Genomic DNA, 21536 nt, shown 5'->3' on the forward strand with positions numbered 1-21536 from the left:
GAATTTTTAGTTGTGCCCGTGTAATCCGTGCATAAACCCCTGTAATCCCTCTATAAGCGGTTGAGACAAAACGCATGCCAAAGTACCGAGTGAAAGAAAGTTTGTGACTCCAATCCCCCCCAAAAAAATCAGAGAACTGATTTGGTAGGTCTGAGATTAATAAATATAACACTGTATTTTTCTCCCTCACCAGCTATAATAGGATCCATCTGTCATCTCTTTTAAATAACTCTGTGATCTTTTGACAGAAGCATATAAATCACACAAAGCTTTCGAACGAGATTCTGTGACCTTGTTTAAAATGTAAGGATAAAACAGAACCCGAAACGCACAAGCAAAATGTGCAAAGCAAAGGCTTGGTTTAGAACTTCACTTGTAAGCCTTTTTCTGTCTGCACTACAAGCAGAACAACCAGTCATTCACTATATAATATCCGATCAGATTTAGATGTATGTGGTCTTCAGACAGGTAGGTTCAACTTGTTTTCTTAAACCCCGTCTTCCTTTTCAGTGTTTGCCTAGTATTTCTGTCACAAGGAAACGCAGGTATATACCTTCAGCTACCCGTTTCTATACATCTTGCCCTTTGTCGTGCACAATTTCATGTCTAAACAGAATGCCTAGAAGGGAAATGTAGTTCATTAATATTTTTTATTTTTTATTTTTTTCAGTTTGGATGAAGGAAACTGAGGGTTAAATGTTCAAAATAACTGTAGTTATTAATTGGCCTGAGACCAATTAATAAATCAGACTGAAGGATGGTTGCCACTCCTCCGCCTCTTCACGTAGATCTGGGAATGTGGAAATTTAAATAATTAGATGGAGTTAACTCATTTATACTAACGGTGGCGAAGATTCTTAGTCATCCAGGTCATGGTCATTCCAAAAAAAGATGTTTCGCTTCCGCTTCCTTAAGAAAGCTTCCTGGAGAGGAAGCGAAACGTCTTCAACTACGGAAAACAAGTCCAGTTGCTTTGTTTTTTTACTTTTTTTTGGAACATTTATACTAACGTAGTCCTCTTGTAGCCAGGTTTCTGTGAGACAAAAAAAATCAATCTGATTATCAGAAATCAATTCATTAACTAACAAAGTCTTTGGAAGGAGAGACCTTATATTTAATAAACCACATTTAATTGTTTTACTTTTTGGTTCAAGTTGTGTCGTATTGATTGTTATGAGACTTTTGTGATTTGCTCCATTTAGATCCGTTTTTAATCTGTTTAATTTTGGCCGTGGGGTAATGGGTGGGTAACAGTACAGAAGCTGCAGAGACGTGTGTTAAACTATGCCTCCGCTTCCTGGTCTGGACCCTGGGTGGTCAGCACTGTATACATCAACATTGCTATGCTATGAAGACACCGTCTAATGCAGATTCCCTTCAAACTCCCTCAAACCATTGGCTGGGAGTTGGGATATTTTATTTCCAGTTAACTGAGCTAATCCTGACCATTTAGCTCTATGCACAGACAGCGCATTAACTATTGGACTCTTAGCCAAAGTAGGGTGACCAGACGTCCCCGATTTCTGGGGACAGTCCCCATTTTGGATGACCTGTCCCCTGCAAAAGTTGTCCCCATAAATGTCAGCAACTTCATTGTATCATGATGGAGTAAAAAAGCTTAGCGCAACAAGAGGTATTTACCCGGTACTGCCACTGTACCAATGTAGAAGAAGAGCTGAACGCACCTTCTCCGCTCTATCAGCGCTGCACTTCATGCAAAACAAACCAACCACCCCCCCAGAAAGAGATTGTGGGCCGCCGTCATCGTCCCCCCCACTCCGCTTCAACAAAATCAGAGGCATCCCCTGTTTACATTAGAGAAATCTGGTCACCTTAAGCCAAAGGCGGTTGGGGGTTAAAATAATGCGTTAATTTGGTACCTCAGCAAAAAGCTACTTACACTGTCATTTTGATGTAGCACACTGTATATTTTACATACTTACTCCCAAATACGCTCACCACATTATGTAACAGGGTGCATCATAAATTACATGCATCTTTCAAATATGCGACAGGGCTTGACGTTCCAGAGATGTTGCTTTAAGTTCTTAATTTCTCAAAACTGGATACTGAGACAGCAGTAAGGGGAAATTGTACCTCCTGCAACGAGGTTAAAAACAAACACCCTCCATCACCTGGAGTGTTATGTGATATGGTTCATAGCGTTTGAAAATATTTAATCAAAAAAATAGGTCTAAACTTGTATTTCTATACCGTATGCCAAGTGGCTATCCAGATCAAGGGGCACTTTAATGTGGGAAGATGGGGAACAGTTCTCCAAAGTCAGCTGTCGGCAGGGTGATTTTAAGCCGACTTGAAAAGGGCACCAGCAAATTTAAAAAAGATATGTCAGGCAGAGCTGAGTCACTTTATCTAATTCTTTGGATTTTCTCTCCTTTATTGCTTTTCAAGGTACTTTTCTGAGGCATCCTAGATTAGTCACATCAGATGCATGTGGCATTCAAGCTGCCGGTCCACATCATGAGTTACCCCACCCCAAATGAGCCTGACTTATTTCCCCGCACAGCTCTGGCCTACTAAACCTTAGCAATGTCTTTGTAATTTCAGAATGAAGATTATTGGACCACTTCTCCTTTGTTAAGAATTTGATTGCAATAAGGAGAAATTAAACTTACTGAATTTCTGTGATTTAAAGCTTCCCTTTATTATATTCGGACACTGTCTGACTTTAACCCGTTGTCTGTGACATTCATGCTTTTCTAGTTATAATACTGCAATTTCTAGCATATATAAATAAACTAAAACAACTAGAGATGACATATTTTATTGTGCTTACATCGTTTCAAAGAGCAGGAGCTCTTCCATGACACCATTTCCATATTTATGTTAACAGTCATTTTTCCACAAAACAAATACAAATGTAAAAATGTATCATGACAGGTATGAGTTTGGATAAAGTTAAATATTTTAAAAGTATATATATACATAACAGGTATGAGTTTGGATAAAGTTAAATATTTTAAAAATATATATATATATATATATATATATATATATATATATATATATATATATATATATATATATTAAAACTATAATACTTCTAAAAGTATTACACTCTATTTCCATTTATTTTGTTTGGGATCCATTTTGACCTTTTGATCATTAGAAAATATGACAGAAGTGACCTTCTGATGGTGAGTTTTATTTATTAGAGACATATAACCATATTCCATTACACTGCCTAGCCTGAGCCTGCGTCTTCAATACAAAGCCATCCACATTCAGCAATCCACCTTCAGTTAATCTTTAGCTTTTTCTTTCATTTCTTCTTTAATTATAAACAAAACAACTGCACTAACTGTTCAGATAAATAAAGAAAATAAAACCATCAGACTTTTTTGGTGGCTAATATCCTGTAGTGCCACGCTGAGGTTTGAAATACTATCCAACGCTTTCTGTGGCCCACAGACATCCTATATAGGACTTCACAATCTAAGAATTAAATCCAATTTTGAGGAAACAAAGAAAATTCACGTTTAATTGCTGGAGTTATCTTGCCAATCACTTATACAGAAAAATTTGATTTAGACAGTGTCTCTTCTTTTTCATAATGCAGTATGCAAGGTAAAAAAAAAAATCAGTGTATTAGCTCACAGGCTCAATTTTAGACAATTTAACACACTGGAAAATGAATGCAGAGTGCTGTTCAGGAACTGCATGGGTTTTAGAAACTGTCATTAGGATCCCATAGCTGGGAAAGCACAGGTGAGACAAATTGCATCGGTTATGGTGGTGTTTCATTAGGATAAAACTGTGTGCTTTAATTTAGCAGCATAAACAACTGTAACCTGAGCTTTGTGTGCCTTGCTGTGAGAAATACTTTTCGATTAACCTGTCGCTCAAATTCAGCAAAAAAGCACATGATGTCTCCAACACAAAACAAAAACCTAATATTGCTTTGCTTTTAGCTTGACATTTCTTTTCGACTAGAGGAATGCACCATATTGGTGTGTGTGGTGATTTAGGGAAATATTCAAAGTAAAAAAAATCGTATAGTCTGAATCAAAGGCTTACCCTTCACCTCCCTAAGGCAACATTAACAAACAGCTAATGAAAATGTGCTGATCATCAGCTTCCTAATTTGTATTATATGCCTCTGGTCAGGAGTTTACATAAGCTTATAGTATGTACTGTATGATACACTTTTAGGAGGAGTGGTGGCCTGGTGGTTAGAGGAGGGCACTTGTGTCCCAGAGAGGCAATAAGGTTCTGGGTTCGAATCTCACGGTGTCTGTCACTCTGGGACCCTGAGCAAGACCCTTAGCCCAAGAATGCTCCCTGGGGGGCTGCACATAAGCGGCCCACTGCTCCCTACACCTAATGGGATCAATGCAAAGGAAAAATTTCCTTGGATTGTACTAATGTTGCAATGTCAAAGACTATTATTTCCGATGGGAATACATATATTAATATTTGGCTCTTAAAAATCTATGTTACGGTTCTTTTTTGGGGGGCACAAGCTGAATATGCACATACAAGATACATTTTCAATGATTTTAGAAAACAAGAATTTGGTGCACAAGTTTAAATTAACAGGAATGTTTCTAACCCACAAAGGGTCAAAACGCCTACTTGTTGATCTGAGAAAATGTTTGGAGGTTGAAAAAATATTGGAGGCTGTCCTACAGCTTCATTATTCAAACTCATGAAGCAATGCAGCAGCATCACAGCATTATACTAGCATCACCGTGCTTGGCAACGGCTTCGGGGCCTGTAGGGTTGAAGCCTCTTGTTGATATTTCATTGCATACATCTTTGTGGTCAGCTGAAAATTTGTTTGACGTTTCAAGATGTTGATTTTGAACCAAGCAACCCTTTTTTTTTTGGTTCTTTCAGTCCATGATGATATAAAACTAGCTTCACTGTGGACCATGACTCTAGTGGTTTGAGCTTCCCTGGGTTGCTGGTTAAGACCCATTATCTTTTCATCAGAGAGGCGCAGTTTAGGTCTGAAGGTTGAAACTTGTTGCTGTTCCAACATGATAATGCTACCAAACACACACTAAAACTGTTGGTTGAATTGATAAAAGAGGCTAACATTTTACCTCTAGTATGGCCTTTTAAAATTGTTGAAATTAAGCCAATTAGAAATTGCGGACAAAGCTTTAAAGGTGGTTCTTTGCCTTGAAACCAACCAGCATAAATAAGCCATCAATCTGCAAACAGAAGTCGTATAATGTCTATTATAATGTCAGGGTCTTGGCGATGGCTACAGAAAATGTGAAGTTATTGTGCAAATCAATAAGACTATGGGGGAATTATTAGTGGAGGTATATGTGCATCATTAAGCCTTCTGTGCCATTTTACCCTGTGTAGATTCATTTAGAATACCCGTTAAACTGAAACTTGTTTTTTTACTTTAAAACCAGTAAGGTTCTGGGTTGTGTAATAATTCCACTGGCAAAAGAATGGTTCAAATAAATCCTTAATTTAAAGAGAGAGTCTGCGATTTTTTCTGAAGTTTCCCCAAGCTTTGAGGACTAACTGTGCATGTCCTCAGTAGGATCACATGAACAAATCTCCCAAATCCATTCCGACCTTATTTCTTACTACTGAGGCCTTCTTCTCATGATCTTGTAATACACAATGTATTAACTACTTTCAGGACCATTTCACCCAGTATAACAAATAAAGTGTTTCTGAACAGGATTAGCAACTATAGCTTTAATGACAGAACAACCTTCATGTCTATATTGATTGTATCTGTATATATGTATATATCTGTGTATATGTATAGATGTATCAGTTTGGACCTGTATTTACAGAGTTCAGTAAAAACAAGAGACATGTAGTCCCACAATCATGTCTCCACAAATTCCATTTGTTTGTTCTTTTTTTTTTTATCTTGCACAGCATTTACAGAACCTAATCTACTTTATGTCCTGAAACTAATTCTATCAGAAAAGGGAAAATACAGACCTATATAACTTTCCATTGCAATATTGTTGCATGACATTTGTTTTCTGACTATTACAAATCTCTTTGGATGCATGAATCCAATTTATTATTTACAAATATTGATCTCAATAAGCAATCCCTGACAGCCTGATAACAGAAAGTACAAATCCGCTGCTGTCTTAATGATTTCAAACCGTAATAACTCACAGAAGCTGGATCAGCACAAAGATTAATGTGGCCCTAAAACTGAGTGGGCAACCCATCAAAACAGAGGGAATGTAAATAATCAGAAATTGAGGCACACACCTCTCGATTTTTGCCTTTTTTCTACAAAGGCCCACTTCAGCGGGCTTTGCTGGGTTCTAGGGTTTAGACGAAATGAACCCGTTTAGGTGTCAGAGCAGCTCTCTCACCATGATAAGCCTTTTTGTCAGAGAGAGGAGGGCTGTTTGAACACAAAACCAGACTCTAAGGAAACGTGTCCATCAAAGGAGCCCATCCGCTTACAAAGTGTGCTTAAGCTTTGCTTTGTGATGTCATTTTTTTTTTGCAAAGTTTTTGTGGTTTTGGGCTGTTTTGCTGCATCGGCTATTTGGTAGCATGGCTATCAATAAAACATTAGGTAAACATTAACGGATGGCAATTAACTTTAATCAGTCTTAAAACATTTTACATGTAATAAAAACAACACTAATTTGTCTGTTTTAATACGAAGGGACCGTGGATTCTTCTGGGTACAACTATCGTTTATTGTTTTAGTTTTTAATTCGCTTAATCCACAAACCAAAAGCCTTTGTTCGCAGTAAACTGTCAATTTATTATTATTTTTTTTTCCTACTTTTTCAAAATTATCCACGCAAATGCATTATTGTCACAACGTATCGTCAAACAGCTTTAACTGATTGTAATGAGTTTTGTAATTAGGGAGATTTTATGATGATGTGGCATGAATAATTGTCCATGAAAAGCTCAGCACCAACAACCCCAACATCACGGCTTCTGTCTGATTACAAAACCCTTTTTAAAATCATCCAACCTGGATTTCCTTCAACCACCAACAGTTTAGGCAGCTACCACTTCTGCGATGCATCAGTCTCTCATTTGCTGCAACAATAGATAACAGAATAAAATGTGCAAAATGTCATGCATGTAAATCAAAACGAACGCAATGGCTGGGTTAAAAGCAAGGCCAAGCACGTCTCCAGGCATTTATCGCTGAACTTTTTTTTTTTGCTTCGCAGCTTCATTTTGCTTTGGATGTTAAAAGATTTCTTCAGAGAATCTTTAAGTGCACCGAAACAAAAATAACTCTAAAGGAATCACTAATGTGGAAGGGAACAAAGTAAGGGAGAACTTTTGCGGCGTGCTGGACTAGTTCGTCTCTGTCACCAGTCTGTAGGTGATTTTGTTTTTCTCAAGTCGTTATAGAGCTCGCTGGATCATAAGCAAGATCTTTTGCATCTATTTGTTTTTAACACAGAGGTGGTATCTCAAACATGATAGACTCTGTGGAAATACTACAATATCAATACCCACTGAGCTCTTTTGGTCACGTTAAAAAATCACAAACTTTTAATAATTCTCTTGTGAATTTTTTATTTTTTTTTTGTGATGGAGCAACGCAGAGTAACTCCTAACTGAATAGATGGTTGAATCTGAAAAGTGTGGCAGGCTCTTTTAATCTGATGCCTCAAAAAACAAAGACAAAGCTACTGAAACAACCTGAGCCTACTTGTGTGTATTTTAATCTCAGAATGAATGCTGCTGTTCCATTCTGTGGACAAACAGCATCAAAATAACATACGTTAGATGTAATTTGACAATAAGAGCGCCAAGACTGGCAAATTGTTGGAGAAAAAATAAGATAACATAAAATTCTCCTTTACTATCCCACAATGGGGAAATTAATGCATGACAGTGGCAAAAAAAACACACACAGAGTTAAACACTAAATTAGTCAATAAAAATAGAGCTAAATACAGGAGGTGACTTTGTTTCTCTTGTTGGTGGAAAATGTTTCTGCTCTCATCCAAAAGGCAACTTTAGTTCTGAACACGATGGGACAGACATCCATTTTTAAGGTCAGTAATAGGGTGGTCATGGTTAGTGAGTGTAATCTGACAAAATCTGTCAAACCTAATACTTCCAACCCATGTCTGTAACCAAGGAAGCCTTTTGGATGAAAGGTGGAACATTTCAAAGAAACAGAAGAAGAGATTCAGCTGCATTATTGTTAACTTAGGGTTGCTAAATGTGCTAGATGATGGGGAATCCACATCCAGTTACAGTCCTGAAAGAAAACCTGCTAACGAACTGCAAGAGCTGATTGGACTGGGGCGGAGGTTCACTTTCAAGCAGGACAACAACCCACTGTCATGCTGTAAAATGGTCCAGTCAAAGTACAAGCCCAGATCTGTTTGAGAATTGGTAGAAGCAAAGGTCTATGCTTACAGATGCTCACAATCCAATTGGATCAAACTGGAGCCATTTCGAAAGGATGGGTGGGTTTGATTTTAATAAAATCCCAGTAAGACACATGGTTCTTTGTAAAATGAAAAAGTCTGAAAAAATGTAAGTGGTGTAAATATTTTTGTAAGGAACTGTAGGCTGAGGTGGAGACCACTCCATCCTGTTTTATCAGGGAGTAAAAGCATCCAGTCTGACTCTGACTGACTTCAAATTCTCTGCATGCCAGCTAGATCTCCTGTTCATCCCTCTGCGTGATTATTACACTGAGCTGGCATATTAAACATATGCAGCATGGAGGAAAATTAGCAGTCTGTGTTGACACAACAGCAAAGACAGAGGTGGGTGTGATTAAAAAAAAACAAAAAACGATGGTGATGATTGTAAACATGTAATTAATGAAATAATCCCAAAACAACCAAACACCCAACCATATGAGAAGATAAACAATCTGAATATGTGGAAATGATGCAAAAAAAGTCAACAGACAGACTGGCATGACAAAGACATGATTTGATAACACCGGATTGAATTGTCCTTTAAAATGTTCGACTGGATAAAACTAATAACTGCCTGACATAATGTAGCTATACCAACTTTATCTACTTTTAGAAAATCAATACAAATAGAAGAGCCTCTTAAAGATGTGCAAAAAGCCTTAAATTCATGACTTTCTAGTAGCATGTCCTCATACTGAGAAATCCCGGGTTTAATGTTAACGCGTGTTAACTAGTGAGAAAACAATCCAGGTTAAGGAATAATAGTTTTAAACAAAAAACTACCCAACACCAGCCATTAAAAGCAATTGAGTCATTTAAAAAATGCTTTAATGTTTAAAGATGATTAGATTCCTGTATATTATAAAATTTAAGATCTAAACCATTTTTGCTGCTTGTTATAGTCTGCAGAGATTTCACTGAAGACCTGAAGTGTTGCTTCAAATCATAAAGATGCTGACATACACCAACATCTTCAACTGCACTTTCAGCCCTTTCAAAAGCCCCTGGAGCTAAATCTGTCAGAAATTACTTGCTTGGGTATAGGATTAAAAGCTATACTGTGGGATTAGAATGCATCAGCAAACTATTTACCTGATATCCAGCAGACAACACAGTTTGGGAGTTATTTCAAGAAATATTGTGGGGTGAAAATACACTGGGCTCTTACGATCCACTAAGATAAGCTGTATGTGGATAACTGAGAGCTCCTGCTCCTCACAGATCTCACCTCTGGTCACAGTTGGCCACGCTCCTATAAAAAGTAACTCCTGAAAATCAGACGCCAGAAGCAAACTGCTAGATCTTGAGACACAATAGAGCAATGTGACAGCAAATGACCAGACAATACCACGGGACTTCTGCCACCAGAGTGCATTAATGAAGACGCACAGCACCGTGCCTGTGAGTCCAAGCAAGGTTCCAGAAGGAAGATGCGCCGCAAACAAACCTGAAGGGTCTGAATTCATCCATTTTCTGTATGTGTTCGATCACTGCAGGGCTGCAGGACGGTCTGAATTGTCTCTTTGAATTGTGTGCCTAATATTCATGGAGAGAGTGCATCCGAAAAAGCAATCACACTATGGCTAAAATACCAGGTTCTGTGATAGTACTAAAATATAATAAAACATTTACACTTCAGCTGCAAACCTTGATAAGTAACTGTTCAAGCCCTCAAATTAATACTTTGTAAAACACCCTTTTAATTGTGTTTTTCAGCCCAATCACATGAAGTGAATCTGGTCAACATGAATTAAAGTTAATTCATCCTGTAGGGTTTATACATACATTTCATTATTTGCATCCTTTAAAGGCGATAAGGAGTTTCCTTATTCAGTGGTATCAGTCAGGAGAAGAGTAGAAAAAATATCACTGCAGTGTTTGTCTGTGAAGACAATGCTTAATAATTGGAAAAAGAAAATATGGGACAACAGGGACTTTAAAAAACTAAATGTTCCTCCATCAATGATAATAAAAGAGGTGGAATTGAGTTGCAGGAATGTGACAGCTTCCTTCTTTTTTCTTCATCTGTCTGGATGAAGGAGCAGAGTTCCAAGATAATGATGTGTTTAAGATCTTCCAAAACCTTTTTGAGGTAATTGGTTAAGTTCTGATGATGCCAAGATGAACTCACAATTGAAAAAGTTTTGTTTGCCACAAAGCAACGCTATGTTTGGCTAAAACGTCCCTATTCCCACAATGAACCATGGTGGTGGCAGCATCATGATCTGGGATTCCTTCAGATAAAACTGGGCTTTTAGTTGAGGTGGTTAAAATTATGAATAGCTCTAAATACCAGTCAGTTTGGACACAAAACCTGCAGGAGTGTGTTACACAGCTGAAGGTGAAAAGGGATTTTATTTTTCAGCCCTGCAGTGAATCTAAGGAAAGACCCAATAAAAAAAAAAATGGCTTCACTCATGGAGAAAATGAAAGTTTCGGGAAGATCTGGCCAGAGTCTAAAGGACATCTGAAGGAAAATCTGTAGGCTTGCCCAAATAGAGCTGTAGAAAAGAGATTATGTCACAATCTAAGGGATTTGGGAAGCTTTTCCAAGGTAGAATAAGCAAATATTGTCCTGTCAAGATGTGGGATGCTGAGAGCGTGCTGCATAGGAAGGCCGATTGTTTGAGCTATAAGTCAAATAATGCAAAGTAATAGTTTAAGGGTAGGAAACCAGATTATTACACCATTCTATGTCATAATGATTTTTGTCCAAAAGAACAGTTCACTTTTTCAAATTCTGCAGGACATATGTGACCCTAATGAAGTGAAACGTTTTTAAACTGTTCAACGAGGTCTAATTTTAAGAGCCTCTTCACATAAAAGAAAGATCTGCATCAAATTTAAAGAAGAATGCACACAGAGACATGCTCTTACTTATTCAATAAGAAAGCCTTATTCATAAAATGCTTCCACGTCGCCACTTCAGTTTATTATTCAAAGTAAAGAAAATCTTCTATTTCGTCCAGTTATGATGGCAAAGAAAAACGCCCCAAGCTGTGTTGTTTTGATGATAACAGGGAGCCCTTTTCATTATCTCTTCAAAACTCTATTTCCGTATATCTCACTCCCTCTTCCTCCTTTTGCTTGTGATGGCTGACCTGCTCTCTGAGAGTTGGCTGATAGGCAGCTGGCAGTTCATGCCCAAGGAGTGAAGAGAGAGAGAGAGAGAAAAAAAATGTTCTTCAATTAAGCGCTCCGCACAATCTGCGCTTGTTCCACTGATTACAGACATTATCTCAGTGGTAAATATAGTTTATGAAATTAGGGGCGTACCAGAGGCGAAAGCTCACCATAAGGCTTCATGGAGCATTAGCAACTTTTTAATTACAGATTTTCACGGCAGTGCAAATCTTCCATATCTGGGGGACATTTCGTGTTTTGGACTCCACAGCTTAACTGTTTTTTTATTTGAAGCGCCGCTGCTGGGGAACATCTGAACAAATCAGGCTTTAATAGCCACTGTCTAATTCTAAACAACTGGACTGGTCTCTTAAAATATCCACAATACACAAAGCCCTGATGTGTAGGATCCAGCGGGCGTAAATTCGCTAAGGTACCACATCATACCTTGGGGGTTTATTTTAATGTGTCTCCTGGCCTTAAGCGTTTTGCCATTTTGTTGGCTTTTTGTTTACCTGGCCCCAAGCGCAATTACAGATGGCAGTTTGGTTTCTGGGCTTCACAGCTGGTATAAAAACATGCGTTGCAAAAAATAAACAGGGTTAAAAAAAAACAGTCGCCGGAGGTGCAGTCCTTATTTTACTATTATAAGCCTTTCCTACCAGCAAAAAGCTTGTAAAAAGGGTTTAACGCATGAGCTCGGACATTACACAAACGCAGGGTGGCGAATTCCGTGCATGCAAACACGCACACGTAATGTTGTTGATATGGTTGCATTTTCGGCTACATGTAGTTTGGAAATTGGATGACAAAAAAAAGCACCGTTTCCGCACATCAAAGTTTATTTTATCAGTGCGCAGCTGATGATTCACGGCGCTCCATTCAAAGATGCGCTGCGCTGGTAAGAAGCGCACCAAGCAATTAGACGTCTCCAAAAACGCAAGACGCAGCCAATATTAAATAAAATGAACACTGTTTCATATTGTTCAGCAAATATAAACCAAACATGAAGAATGTGGAACCCGAATTTACCTGATCCGATCTATCGCCGCGATCATGTCACGCACGCGTCCGGCAGCGCATCGTGGAAATAAAGAGTCCTTCGATGAAAGAGTTCTCCCTCAGTTCGCCGGGGCTGAAACCTCCACTTCCATTCACGTGTTTTCCACTCTCCTTTTTCTAAGGCAGCACCTGCTGATCTGCGCAAACATATGTCTGCAAGAAAAAAACAACTGGTTGTGCGCTGTCAGCAGATTCCGATTAACCACCAAGTGCTAGACGCGCCGCTGCGCAATGACGCACGCCAGGGACTAGAAGCTGATTTGGAGTCTCCAAAGCCGCATGTGTTGAATCCCAGAAAACATGACGCTGTCTCCTTCTCTGTGCCCTCCGACTACAATATAATGGAGCTGATGTTATGTCACCACTAAAACCTTAAAGGTGCTCCCCTTTGTCTTCTTTTGTGAGTACGCCTTCAAATATTATGTGGTGACCAAAACCGTCCACAGCCAATCACATATTTAAATCAAAGAGAGCAAACCTGACAAAAACACATGGTGAGCTGTGTGTTAACAGTCCATTTCTATTTTAGTCTGAAGAAATCAAGTGACAATAATTGTGTCAGTGTCCGTTTAACGCTTCACAGCAGCGCTTAAAGCTGTTACTCTTTCTATTAACCCTCACACAATGGAAATAATGATGCTCTCAAAGTCAAGGAAGTACTCTCATGTTTTACATGTCAAGATGGAGGAAGATGATCTCAGTAAAAGAGCTTGATAGTCATTACTGTGTTGATGAGCTGGGTACGATCCCATCCAGGATGCCCCAAAGGGGGGTGAGGAGCAGTCAGCCAGGCAGAAGCTGATCTTAGCTCCATGTGTGTTATAATTGTTGGAGCTTGGTGTATATGCAGAGCGTAAGAATGTCACCGTGGGTGGTTTTCTCTATGTTGGCAAACAGCCATTCAGCCCAAGCGTGGCTGGGCAAGATAGTGATTTTCTTTGAATCCATACATTTAAGCTTACTGACTGGAAAAGACAGATAAGCAACCAGAAGGAATGGCTTGGTTTGGGCATAATTTAGAACATATGCAGACCGCCGATGTGTATGTAAATTATTGGATTTGCATAGAGCGGACGAAGTCTAAAACAGGCACCAGTGGGCATACTGGGAGCAGTTGGGGACATCTGGCAACTGCAGGAACATTCAAGACTCAAAACCATGGGAGAAAGTCACAAGACAGATAGAGACACACTGAGAGCAGCATTTGCTGACTGGTGCCAAAAGTGGCTTACTGGGACATTTCTATCCACTACATCCAAGGAAATTCATACAAACCACATTTATATTTCTCCATCCAACACTGTCAAATGTTTACACACAGGTAACATTTTCTAAAAGTGTTGCGCGAAAAAATAATGTTTAGCTACTCATATTTGTACATAGAGCAAAAACCAGATAATTGCATACACTGAAATAATAAGCATACTTTCTTTTTCTTTTTTTCTTTCTTTTTTTTTACAATGTCTGACATTAAACCACACTAAATTTTCCTGCTTTAGGTCAGCCCAGGTAAAATTATTTTCATAAATGCCAGGATAACAGGAGAATATTTATTTTGGAGGTCTTTTTTCTTTATTTAATTCAAATCAGATGTTTCTGTTCCTTTGTATTTGGTAGAATTGCCTGAAAGACAGTATAATTTGGCTCAAAAGGTTTGGGTATCTTTCCTGAAGCCTCTCATAATCAAAAAGCCTTTCTGTTCCAAACGTTTACTTTGTCCTTAAGCCATCTTGCAATTAATCTAGCAGTTTCCTTAGTTTCTTCATCTACACATTTGTGCCTATGCTTTAAACATCAACTTTAACAAGCTGATGTCTTGAGATGTTTTCTTTAATATTGTTTGCATCTTAACACTCACAAGATGTTGCCACCCTTTTTTCCAGAGTCAGGATGGTGATTTCAGGCTTTAAGCTTCCCACTTTTTATCTTCAAAATGTAAAAATGGTCATTGTGGCAAAACGATACCATGTTCATCACACCATGTCTCCACAAAAAATGGCATTCTCCTCGAGTGCATTGGTCGGCTATAGCTGTAGCTTTATGTTGCTTTTCAAATAATGCCTTCTCCCTCTCTGAATGTCCTTTCAGCCCATGCAACCATAACTAATTTAAGTTGCATCTTTCCAAGGACTCTGTTCTTAAAGAGTGGATACGCACTTTTGGCTCAAAATGCTTTCATCTCTGGGACACAAAACCTCTCTCCACCCCCGAATGTTAAAATGGCTCGTCATTTCTGTTGTCATGGACTGAGGTTTTTGAAGAAACAAAATGCAGACTGGAAATTGGGAGCTGCATAATGAAAACATAGATTTAATTGAAAAAAATATCTATACAAATAAACAACTTACGACAGCCCCAGTGGCAAAATCAGGTAGTACAACAGAGCCACAGGAGCAGACAATCAAACGGAGTGGCAGAAAGCATAAGTCAACGGAAGAAACAAGCCAAAGAGAAATGACAACCAGTCAGCTTATATACAGGGGAAGGAGTGGAGAAAAAGACGGCAAGATAGACGGGAGTAATCATGTGAGGCATGAGCTGGTATCAATACAACTGATGAGCTGAAGAGAGAAGGACAGAAGAACAGAAACGGAAGAGAAGCACTTGGAGGAGTTAAAGGAATATACAAAAGTGGCATGGGGTGACAGTGGTGCAGGAGCAAGGGAGGTTGTCCAGGTAGGTCGCCGGTTCGAACCCCTTATCCGACTGTCTCAAACATGCCCCAGGGTAGCTGTAACTATAGTGAAGCTCACCACTACCACCATATGAATGACTGAATAGTGATCCTTGCATACATTCAGGGTGTTCTTGTTTTAGCAGGAATTGTTAAATTTAAACGTATAACTGGTCTGGTGCTTAGATTTTGGAGGTATAGAGGCGTGGCTTGCCACACATCTTGTTTTACTCTACAGACTGCTCAATAGTGCACCTTGTGGTGAAATGTTGGTTATTGCTCCTTTAAATACTGAAGCTCCACAACCAGACGGCAATGGTTATTTGAAAGCCTTTTGTAGTAGATGAGCATTTTTTTTCCTGCCTTCACTTTTATTGACCAAATTCTCATTTCCTGTCTTCCAGTCTCGCCTCGCCTTTGTTGGAAACTGCACTGGCTTCTGCTTTCCGGACAACCACCAAGTATATGACCCATGACTCACGCCTCCTGCCTAGCCCACGGATTTGTCTGCCTGTATCTGCCTTCACCTGTATGACCCTTGCCTGTCTAAAGGATCCCACTCAAGTCTGTCTTCCAGCCCGACGCTAAGATTAAACCTGCTTGCTGTTTCCAAAACATAGCCTGGTGTGATGCCATCACTGTCTTGGCTGTCACTTTCTGGATCCCAGGAACCACTGATTGGAACCACTGCCCCCACCTGGATTCTGAGAGGGTTAATGGCTTTATTTCTGAGTTTTCTGTTGCCTATTGAATTCTCGGCACATGATATTTGGTATAAATTTCAGGTCCTTTGTCTGTTGCATTATACAAAGATATAAAATGAAAAGTTAACTAAAAATACTACAAACAGAAAACATAAAGAAACCTCAAGCACATCAGGATTGTAACATTACTGGTGTTTAAGCTTGCATTTAAATATTTGCACATATGAATGTGGCAACTTCATGCATGTAGAAATTGTACCCAAGGATGAAGCAGACTTGTGGAGGACCACAAAGGCATGACACAGTCATCAAGCATTCGCAAATTATCCATAGGTGTAGTAATCCAAGTGTGGGTATAATTCTACATTTGAAGAAAGTAAATTGGGACGTTGTTTCATTTTATTTTGCTCTATAAGTTTCTTTGCTTGTTTTTTTTTTTTTTTTACTTTTTATGTTATTTATAGCACTCAAGCAATTATAGATTACAAATCATAAATGTAAGGATATGACATTCTATTTGCAATAATCGATTGTTTGAAAATGTATGGTCTTTCTTTTGACTAAAGATTGTAAGAGGGGTAAAATGAATTTCTCGCTCCTTAAATGTGTCCAATATCCATGGTGTTCAAAGTCCATCCCTGAGTAGCTTTTTGGCCCCTTTTGCCCCAATTGGCTGCTGGAGCACAAACTATAAAAGGCAAAAAAGAAAGAACATAATCATAAATAATATTTTTTCCCAACTGAGTTAAAGGTATACTATGCAACCGGGGTTGATTTTCCAGCGAGGCTCCCCCCAGAGGGCGAAAGTAAAAGTGCACAGTCACTGTCATTTTTGTGCAGTGACAGTGAAAAAAAAATAAAATAAATAATAAACTCAATATGCTTGCATGATTATTTGACGTTAACACGCGATTCTTTGTTGTTGCTTTTGCGCGTGCATATAGTGAATGGCAGGGCAAAAACACATGGAGTTCTCGCCGTAAAGCAAGACCGACTCTCGCGGTGTTGCACGAGACTTCTGAGCCTGTGAGTGCGGGCCGAGGGCTCTTGCAATTGCAAGTACGGTATTTCCCCCACAGACCACCAGGGCGGACGAGAAAACCTTTGTTTGACCTGAAATGACTCATTTAATCATCCAAAACGGTATGGAACACATTAATTAACTGAAAAAGGTTGCATAGTATGCCTTTAACGAGATGCCTGATTAAAGGTGGAGTCGGCAAACATTCTGGAAATGAAAGGAAGAATGCCCTAGTCCCAGTAAAAAAAGTCTCACAAATCCACCACTCTGGTCTTATATCTTTCTACAGAGGCCTTCTTCTTCTTCTCATAAACTTGTATACGGTTGGCTTCTGGCAACTCTCAGCCACGTTCAAAGTATATAATGAGCGCAGCAGAGCTACAATGAATGGCAAACACCGAAGCTAACCGCTAAGCTAACCGGATACATAAACACTAGAAGTGCGCATGCTCAGCCAGCAAGTGGAAGCTAACAAGGAACGTGCACGCACACTGGCGTTACTTTTTGTTTCACCCAGCATAACAAAAACAGTTTTTTTAACAGGATTACCAACTATAGCTTTAATTTGTAGATAAATATTTCTGTATACTGTTCAAGAGAAGTTCTTGGAAGGTCTTTTGTCTAAAAGCCAGTCCCTGGAGAGACCAGTTGGCTTTTTCAGTGTGATGTCCAAGCAGACCAAACTACAGCTGGAGCAGAAAAGCTGATGTTCCTGTAATCAGAAAGGGAGACGGAGTTGCAGAACCATGTCACTCTATGCATGCTCAGTATGAGGGATTGCTGCAAAGCCACCAACAATGCAGACGACTTTCCACTGTGGCTCTACGCTCTTTCAGGAGGAGTGAATGCTGCTTTTCAAGACTTGATGAAACCTGCTGGGTTTCCTTAGATAGAAAGCTTTTTGACCAGTCTGTCTCTATAACTTGATTGAATTAACTTTGTAAAGTATCTTTCTAAATTTAATTGAATTGAATTAAATTGAATTTAATCGCCAGAGACAAATGAAGGTCATTCAAGGAAAATCAAACCGTTGTTTCTGACCCACAAATACTTTTCCTGTTACAACAACATGGTTCTTGTGTTGAAGCCTGGTGTCTCAAAGATTGGTTCCAAACTTTTAAAGTCCTCCTACATCCGTTCTTCCCATCAAATTAACATATGTTATTGGAACTAAGTATTTTAGGCCATAAAATAATTTTCTTTGAATTTCAAAAGCTAGACTTTCAAGAAGCCAGACAATAGCTCAAAATTGCAATATCCATTTTGAAAATCACAATTGTAAAGATGCGCTTGGATACAATATTTGGTATGATATTCGATTTCAAGTACCCAAGTACCATACATGTCATTTCTGTAATGTGTAAGTAATATTTAGAAGTGACATTTGTTATTACCCATCCTTTTTAGTTGCAAAAGCTTGTATGCGATTAAAGAACTGAAAGATAAAAAAGAGGAAAATGACATAATCTTAATCAATGCTAGTTGTGAACATCCATTACTTATTTTCCTGAGATTGTGTTGTCTTACCTCTCCCTAGATAGTGTTTTGAATGTTCAATTTCTTAATTATAAAAATTTCCCTTCTAGCTGTGATCAAGTGTAAAGTCTAATTAGATTTAGCAAATTAGTTTGTGTTTATTTTTGTAATTAAATCATTAGTAAATAGATGTTGATTTGAACAATAATATAATTCACTCTTGATCACATTATTTAATAGCTCCCAGTGGTTTTCCTTATAGTCCTTAAATGAAGTATAATTACTTATATTCATTTTCCAAAGTATTACAAGGGGTGCTGGTGCTGCGCTGCTGTGCATGTGTAGAGCAGGGGACAGGTGGGGACCTAAAGGGCTTCCGGCTCACAGCCTTTCCCTCCATTGACAGACCTGCTCATGATGTATCACTCCTTTATATCTTCCTGTCATGTTTGAATCCACCTGAGCCCTCGTTCATCTGCTGCTGCTGCTGCTGCTGCTGATTTCAACAAAGCGGTTTCTGCTCGGGGTTACATGACCGTGCAAAGGTTTTATGCATGATTTATCCGTGCCGGGTTCCACGGTTTTAGACGTGGGTCATCTGAAAAGGCCAGATTGAAAAATGTTGCCTGGGAGCTGTGCTTTCAGGCATTTGTCCAGTGATCTCAAGCTCTTAAAGGGTCATCTGTAATCTATTACTCATGCTGTGTGGGACACAAGTGACTAGAATAGCTGATCTGATGATGATGATATTTAAAAAGCCTCTAAAATCCCTCTTTGAAAGCCGGGCACTGGCAGACTCAGCTGCCTTTCAGAACATTGTCATTATTGTTTCTATTTATTTGAAATTGAACCACAGGGCTGCTTGTAAATATTCAAGATTTATTTGTCTCTACAAGATGAGCATGGCCATGCATTATGCAACAGTGTGACAACTACACCCTATTCAAATAACTCACCAATCTATGAAAGGGGTTTCAATCAGCAGCAAGGTGACCGTGCTCATCCCGACCAGGAGAGGGGTTTGGGCGGAAAGCCGACGGGAATTCTCATTTGGACTGCCTTCTTCAATGCAATCAACAATACAATGGCCCGCTCAGTGGATATGAAACAGAATGTAATTAGGAATAACATATATCATTCCCATATTTTAAGCAGGAAAGACCTGGAAAGGCAAAACAAAAGAGAATCTGTTCTAGGAACAACATATTGAGACTTTTAGAGCCATGAAAGAGCAACTTTGTCGGTAAATTATTACTTATTTAACTGATACTAAACACAGTACTTTGCAAGCATTCACACCCATCAAGCTATTTTTTGGATTTTGTCATGTTACAACCACAGACATCAGTGTGTTTCATGTGAGAAACATAAAGTCCTTTATAACTATGATGTGAACATAGATCCAAGGTTTTCTGTTTTCTTTTTTTGTTGTTAGAAATAAAACCTGGAAAAGTGTGACATGCATTGGTTTTCACTACATTTTGCTTTGATTCCTCCTGACAAAGTCCAGCACAACCAACGGCCTTCAGAAATCATTCTGGCAACTCTGGAGGAGCTGCAAAGATTCAGTGTTGAGGAGGAAAACCCTGTTGTCAAGGCGTTCTACAAACCAGGCCTTTCTGGAAGAAATGGCAAAGACAAAAGCTATGGTCGAAAAAAAATCAACAATAATACATAACATGAAACTTGGAAGTCACAACAGACATGTGAAATAAGTTGCTCTGGTCAGATCAGACCTAGTTTGAACTTCTTGGCCTGCAGGTGAGGAGGAAAAGTAAGAAAGTACGCCATCATGGACACATCGTATCCTCCATGAAACCTGGTGGTGGCTGCTTCGTGCGGGCGTTTTTTATAGGAGGGAAAATGGATTGAGCTAAATACGGGGGCAAACCCGGAAGAAATTGTGTTTTAGGCAAAAAAAACACTTGGGGCAGACAAGGGCGGAGGCTACACTTTAAACAGGGAAATGGACTTAAATATACAGCCAAAGCTAAAATTAGATGCTTTAAATCAAAGCACGTTTATGTTCGACTGGCCAAGTCAAAGTGATGACCTTGGTAGAATTTCAAAATTGATGTTCACATGTAGTCTGTATCCAATCTGAGTGGACATCAGGGATTAATACAAATGCATGTCACAGTTTTCAACCCACATAAAAAGTATGCACTTATTCATCGTTGTCATATCATACACAGTAAAATATACTGTCAGGTTCAAACACCTAAAACAGTCATTAAACAAACACAAGGAGGAAAGACAACAGGTTTTATGGTTATAACGTAGGTACGAATACTTTTGCTAGACATTTCAACTATTTACTTTTAATGGCATCTGAAAAATCCAGGACAAATTTATTAATGAACAAATCATTAATCTTATCCAGTCTCCAATGTCTTACTCTAATGCCTCATTATATCATGCTGTTTTTACACAAAGTAAAAATCCACAAAGGCTGGAAGAAAGTTGGTAGTCTTGGAAATAGGAAACGCTGCCTGCCACATGATTAACTTTGGCTTGGATGTTCACAGCACTGAAGCGGTTTCATGTCATCCGTGATTTTATTCTGCAGCCACACAACCTCAGTGGCTCCTCTCATTACAGTGGGTATATCATTAAGTTGGGTGATAAGTGCAGACTCTGTTCATTTGGGGGGATGGTTCTTCATCCTTTATTTTATCACCACACTCTTCTTGCCACATCCATTGGCACCTCCGGTAATGATGTGTGAAAAGCCTTCAGATGAATTAATCCTCTATAATAGGAGCATAATCTCGCACCAAAACATTCATAAATGTGCCACCTTTAATTTAAAAGGATTTATTGTGTTGGGGGGAAAAGAAATTGCAAGCGTAAGAAATTATTGTTTTTAACAAAATCCCTGGTTACGCTGTTAATGGTTCCTTACACAATTATTAAAAATTAAAAGTGTTGCTGGCATGAAATATTGCAGATTGATTGATTGATTGATTCATTCATTCATTGATTCATTGATGTATGAGTGCACGTTTATATTTCTGAACAAAACAAAATCAAACAGAGCTGAAAAGTGATCAGTTTGTAATTCTTAATTTTTTAGAGCTGATCAAGGT

General features: G+C 38.8%; 1 protein-coding gene across 2 annotated transcripts in view; it reads right to left on the reverse strand.

Moving 5' to 3' along the window:
- LOC105926138 (gamma-aminobutyric acid receptor subunit pi) overlaps window positions 1-21536 on the reverse strand; it is a 100040-nt gene that overhangs the window by 70797 nt on the left and 7707 nt on the right. The window contains exon 1 of one of the 2 annotated variants that reach the window (XM_012862355.3): window positions 12543-12907. The exons of the other annotated variant lie outside the window; for it this stretch is intronic. The gene's annotated coding sequence lies outside the window, so the exon portion shown is untranslated. Of the gene's footprint in view, window positions 1-12542; window positions 12908-21536 lie in introns of those variants that run through there. 2 annotated transcript variants of the gene reach the window in all.

The sequence above is a fragment of the Fundulus heteroclitus genome, chromosome 22 (genome assembly GCF_011125445.2).
Source record: "Fundulus heteroclitus isolate FHET01 chromosome 22, MU-UCD_Fhet_4.1, whole genome shotgun sequence".
In the NCBI taxonomy this organism is placed as follows: Eukaryota; Metazoa; Chordata; class Actinopteri; order Cyprinodontiformes; family Fundulidae; genus Fundulus; species Fundulus heteroclitus.